At 30.6% G+C, this 5,988-nt stretch overlaps 1 long non-coding RNA gene across 2 annotated transcripts; it reads left to right on the top strand.

Annotated features, from left to right (window-relative positions):
• The first annotated feature begins 2,393 nt into the window (after positions 1 to 2,393).
• LOC136232185 (uncharacterized) lies at positions 2,394 to 5,308 on the top strand. Of its 2 annotated transcripts, none has more exons than XR_010690388.1 (4): positions 2,394 to 2,896; positions 3,264 to 3,389; positions 3,470 to 3,613; positions 4,801 to 5,308. It is a non-coding gene; the product is annotated as an uncharacterized lncRNA (long non-coding RNA). The 2 variants fall into 2 exon arrangements; XR_010690389.1 differs by having other exon boundaries at positions 4,865 to 5,304.
• Positions 5,309 to 5,988: the final 680 nt, after the last annotated feature.

Below are 5,988 nucleotides of genomic sequence, written 5' to 3'. Positions count from 1 at the left end.
TGTACTAAAAGGGCAAAACATAATCAGATCAAAAGATAGCAAAGATTTCACAATACACTACGCCAAAACCCTCTTCAGATGACGGTTAAAAACCGTCGTCCCGTACGATATAAATCTGTCACAGGGCTCGCTGCCGTCTGTTAAGGCATCAGACGACGGTCACGTTCTGTCATCCGTAATAGCCTCACATGACAGCGACCAAATAGTGACATGTCATCTGACCACTAATTATATGACGGTTTATCTAATAACAATTGTCACCGAATATATGTTCTTATGACACCATTTTTTAAATAATCTGTCAAAATATTAAGTTAAAATGGAGGTGGTATGTTATTATGACAGTTTTTGTTTTCTCGACTGTCATCATAACGTAATTCACATGATACAATTTGTATTAAATTCTGTCGTTGGAACGTAATTAGTATGGCAGTTTGTTATCAGTTCTGTATCGTTAGATAGAAAGTAAGATGACATTTTCTTATAAGAATTTTTTCATTGTTTTTTTTTTTTTTGGTTTTTACCTCTTCCATGAACCTGTATATATAACCAAATTAGATTGCAAATAATGTGCAAATAACCCCATCCCTTTGCTCCCTGCAACATAAAATACACAAGTTAATTGAGTGATGAACTTAATGCCAAGTGCCTCTATTGTGCCACACACTTTAATAGTGTAATTAGAGCCATTATATGTAATTCATATTGACATAAACTGAGGGTAAAAGAAACAGCTCATTAGAGATGCATGAAATTCTGATAGCACATAATCCACAGTTTATTGAAAATAGTCCAATCCGTTCTCAATGCCTAAATTGATACTCTTTTTTAAACATGAAGCCTATATCGGTGTTATTTTGTACATAGAGCCTAAATTGATACTTCCCCAAAAACCATAAACCTATTTTGGTACAAATTGGGAAAAGCATGCAGTAATTGTAAGGTAAACTTAGCTGAATAAAGCATAGAATTCTGAAACTACACTAATTGACAAGGCAATATTAGCTCGATCTAATTTTTTCTTTGACTACAAACGTACCTTTCAGTTTCATTGATCGACCAATTATTAACCTAATGACGTATCATGTATGGTATTAATTGTATAATGCAAAACTATCATCATATAGACTTGAATCAGATCATCCGCAAACAAAAGAGAATAAGCACTACTTCATACTATGATCAACTGTATGGTGTATGGAAAATATTACAGTATTTAGGAGTTGCAAAAGGTACTATCACTACTAGAAAATACCTGTTTATTGACGGAATTTTTCGACGGAACCGAATCCGTCAATAATGTTTGACGGAATTCCGTCAATATGTATTCCGTCAATATGTTTTGACGGATATTTTTGACGGAATGAATATTCCGTCAAATATTGAGGCGGGAACACTCCCTCCCTTTTCTTTTGACATAAATGATTAACGAAATTGATTTCCATCAAAAGATTAATGGATTCTGACGGAATTACTGACGGAATTCCGTCAGAAAGCGTTAATATGTTAAAAATAAATACTTTTCAAACATTTGAACCAAAAATCATAATTTTTTACTTAAATGTTTATTTTTATTTTGGTTTTTATTTTGGTTGTAGATCGATAGATTTATATATATATATATATATATATATATATATCTTTTTATTTAATATAATTTTCATAAATATATTTTTATTAAATTTATGTTTTTGTTATATTCATGGATATTTTTAGTGTATGAATTTATTTATTTATAATCCGTATGGTATTTATTTATTATTTAATTTTATTTATAATTCTTATGGTTTTGAACAAAAAATCATATTTTTTTACTTAAATGTTTATTTTTATTTTGGTTGTAGATAGATTTATATATATATAATATAATTTTAATAAATATTTTTTATTAAATTTAAGTTTTTGTTATATTCATGGATATTTTTTAGTGTATGAATTTATTTATTTATAATCCATATGGTATTTATTTATTATTTAATTTTATTTATAATTCTTATGGTTTTGAACCAAAAATCATAATTTTTTACTTAAATGTTTATTTTTATTTTGGTTGTAGATAGATTTATATATATCTATATATATATATATATATATATATATTTATTTATTTATTTAATATAATTTTTATAAATATAATTTTATTAAATTTAAGTTTTTGTTATATTCATGGATATTTTTTAGTGTATGAATTTATTTATTTATAATCCGTATGGTATTTATTTATTTATTTAATTTTATTTATTTAATTTTATTTATAATGCTTATGGTATTAAATTATTATTTAACAAAATTACATTACATATATAGCATGTAAGTTTTATTTATTTAGCCTTCATTTTATAAGAAATTTATACAAAAAGAAAATTAACAACATATAAAAAAGAAAGTGAAATGGGTGAAGAAATTTATAAAAAAAGAAAATGGGTAGCAGAAAAAATGAGGCTTGCTGGAAATCGATGCCTTAACCTCAAGCTTTCACCTAAATAACCAAACCATTCCGCCCAAACAAACTTATTGTTTAACTCCCTATGTTTTTACTAATAATCAAATCTCTTGCGGTCTGTGTGGAATATCAATCGTTGATCTCCTATTGGATACACGGGTAAGATTAAATCTGATGACTTTTATATATCTTAAGTTCCGAGCTTAGGGTTTTTTTAACCCATTTGTGTATATCTTCTTTTGCCTCTTCCTTTTTCTCTCCAGTCCGAAACCTAGGGTTTCTTCCCATAGCCGCCGTTCACCTCTACTCGGCAGCGACTTCTCCATTCAAATTGCGACTCCCTGTATGGAGGCGAAATGCCATCACCACAATGATTATTCTTTTTGCGGACGGCGCAGCGCGTTAGTTGCAATCCACGGGCTGTTGCAAGTTCTAATGTTATCTCCATCTAAGGTGTGTATTGTTTACCCTTTAACATGCCTGGTTTTCATGCTTTTGAGATAAATAATGCAAAGGTGAACAATATTAGCAATTTTACAATTTCAAATTTTAGTGTTTAGTTCGAGTTAAATCTTCAGATTCTTCTGCCTATTTAGTCATATGTTGATTCTTCCTAGCAGATACTGAGTAATCTGATCGATACTGCCTCCATTTATGTTTTGATAGTGATTTTGCTTAGAAATGATGAATATACATTCTGTAAAAGTGGATTCGAAATAGCATCCTCTCTCTTAGAAATGATGAATGTTACTCTTCTGAAAACTGATCACCTAATTTGCCTCCATTTATGTTCGGACCCTGATTTTACTTTTGTATACAGGGGTCTCAGTATATAAGTGGTTCAGTAGTGAAAGACGTTGGAGAACTTAAGTGACTAATGTTCATGAAGTCAAACAGTTGACAGACACTAAGTTGCTCTCAATTGGCTCAGTTGCAGACTCTGATTGTAATATGCAATTTTTAGGTATATTTTCTTTTAAATTTTTTCACAATGTGGCTCATTTTATTCCTATCACTTTTTATCAGGATCATCAACATAATGTCAGTGATCAAGTATTGTCATGATATGGGAGTGGTGCACAGAGATGTAAAGCCTGAGAATGTATTGCTCATGAGCTCAGGCAAGTTAAAGCTTGCAGATTTTGGCTTGGCCATGAGGATTTCGAAATGGTAAAAATCATCTTCACCTACTTGGAGTAATATTCTTCTTTCTTACTACCACTTATTTTAATCGAGACTTGTCATTTTTGGCTAATATGATACATAAAGAGATAGTTTCAGTGAAAAGAAAAGGTGATGCATATCCAGAAAGTTGTGTAGTATACACATCAGGCAAAAACATAAAAATGATATATTTTTAGAATAGTCAGTCTTAAGTAGGTGAATTGTTAGGAACAGTGTAGTAATTTCCCACTTCGTGCGTCTTAATGGAGCAAGTGTATAAAATTGTGTTTACTAATTAGTCTAATGTATTTTGGTATATTAGCTATAATAAGAAGGATGTGGAAGAAAGTTAAATAATTCTTTTTCCAAATTTCTTTTAGCATGTGTATTTTGACTCTTTGTACTTTGCTTTTCCAAAATTTGATCTTTTTGCTTTAATTTGTTCAAAAAATTGGACCATTGACAGATAGTTCCTTTATTGTTTACCCGCTTAAAAAGCATCCATGCTTCCTAATTGTGTTATAGTGCATGTAATGTATTGCTAATGGGTTAATTTCAATTGGCCAAATTTCACAAAAAGTTATAGTACAATGGATCAAATGTGTCAAAAGTAGATGGACCAAATGTCTTAGAATTGAAGTAATTGTCTTTGCTACCTTTATAGTTGGTTGTTATCCTGCATTAATTCGGTAAAATACCATTACTTTTGGGTGCTATAACTACCATTGAAATAACTGTCTTTGTGTAGTGGGATATGAATACAAGGTAAATTACTCAGGAGCGTAAGATCAACATTTTCGTATGATCAATATTAGTAATCTGACTGATACTGCCAGCTTGGCCTCTGCTCGTCAATTCTTTATATTTTAATGCATGCAGCCTCTAATCTTTATGTTAATACAGCTAGCTGTCATGTTTGGTTTCTCAAATGTTACTATCTCTGTTTGTCTTTAAATCTAGGGGTTGCATTTCTGTTTGACATCTAAATTACACTCAAGCATGTTAAAAGACGACATTAACAATTAAAAAATTATCTGGGTCTGAGTAAGCTATTTTTCTTATTTCTAGAATATATGTTTGGTCATTTTTGAACTGCATATAAGTTGGAGTTGCAAATAGACTATTCGATAAATATTTTGTGTTGGTTGATGAATATTTCTAATGCAACCTAACACATTGGAGTCCACTTTCAGCTCATAATTGCATGCATAAAGATGAATGGACTAGAAATTGATGCGAGAGCTGTTGAAATTGCAGAAGGCCTCATTCTTTGCTGCGAGAGTTATTGAAATCGCAGGCGGACTCATTCAAGAGATAAAAAGGCCTCATTCTTTGCTGCGAGAGCTGTAGAAATCGCAGGCGGCCTCATTCAAGAGCAGGTTTATCGGAAAAACAGCCACATCTATTTTATCTATTACCTTGTGTCAAAGGGAAAAACTCTACATGTTCATTTTTATTTGTTTGTGGTTTCTATGTAGTTGTGTTTTCTTTTGTTAACAGGTATATATTTTACACTTATGAAGGAGGGCCATCAATATCAACCTATTTTGATAGTTGAACCATGATGATGTATGATGTATTTTTTTGGACAATATTTTTGTACACGATGTAAGACTTAAGATTACAATACGTTCAGTTTATTAGGTTACTTTTGTACATGAATATTTTTAAATTTATAATTATTAATATATATATAAGTTTGGTTTATATTAATTATAATTTTGTGTATTTATATTTATAAATTCTAAAACTAATTTTGATGCAATAAAATGTAGCTACTAACAGATTATAATTTTATCCTAAACCAAGAATCTGACGAATTTTATTTTAATAATTGACGGATGCTTCCGTCAAAATATCACCTTCTGACAGAAAAATATTCTGACGGAATATAATTTCGTCAATATATCCGTCAAACGCGTTGACGGTTAGTAATGTCAATCAAAATGTCAGAATGTATTGACGGAAAATCCGTCAAACAACCGTCAGACCATTCCGTCAGAGGACTGTCAAGACAAATCTTTGACGTGGATTTTATCCACGGATTTCATTCCGTCAAAATTCCGTCTGTAAACCAAGTTACTGACGGAATTTAGCTATTTACTGACGGAATTTTCCATCAGTAAACAGGTATTTTCTAGTAGTGTATAGGGATAAAATGGAAACTAAAGGAAATACTAGTAGTGCAAGATAATTTAAGCAAATGAGCAAAAGTAGGAATTGGAATAATGCTTGAGATTCGAGAACCTTGAGGCATGATTCTAAATTCTAGAAGGTAACGGATAGTTATAATTACCTTAACGTTTTGGAATTCTCTAATATCCAGCTTTGTCCTATACCACAACCCCAATTAAGATTTCACAAATATATAATTGTTTAGT

The sequence above is a fragment of the Euphorbia lathyris genome, chromosome 6, assembly GCF_963576675.1.
Source record: "Euphorbia lathyris chromosome 6, ddEupLath1.1, whole genome shotgun sequence".
NCBI classification, from domain to species: Eukaryota; Viridiplantae; Streptophyta; class Magnoliopsida; order Malpighiales; family Euphorbiaceae; genus Euphorbia; species Euphorbia lathyris.
Note: the sequence above shows the minus strand (reverse complement) of the source record. Positions and strands in the feature narration are given on the sequence as shown.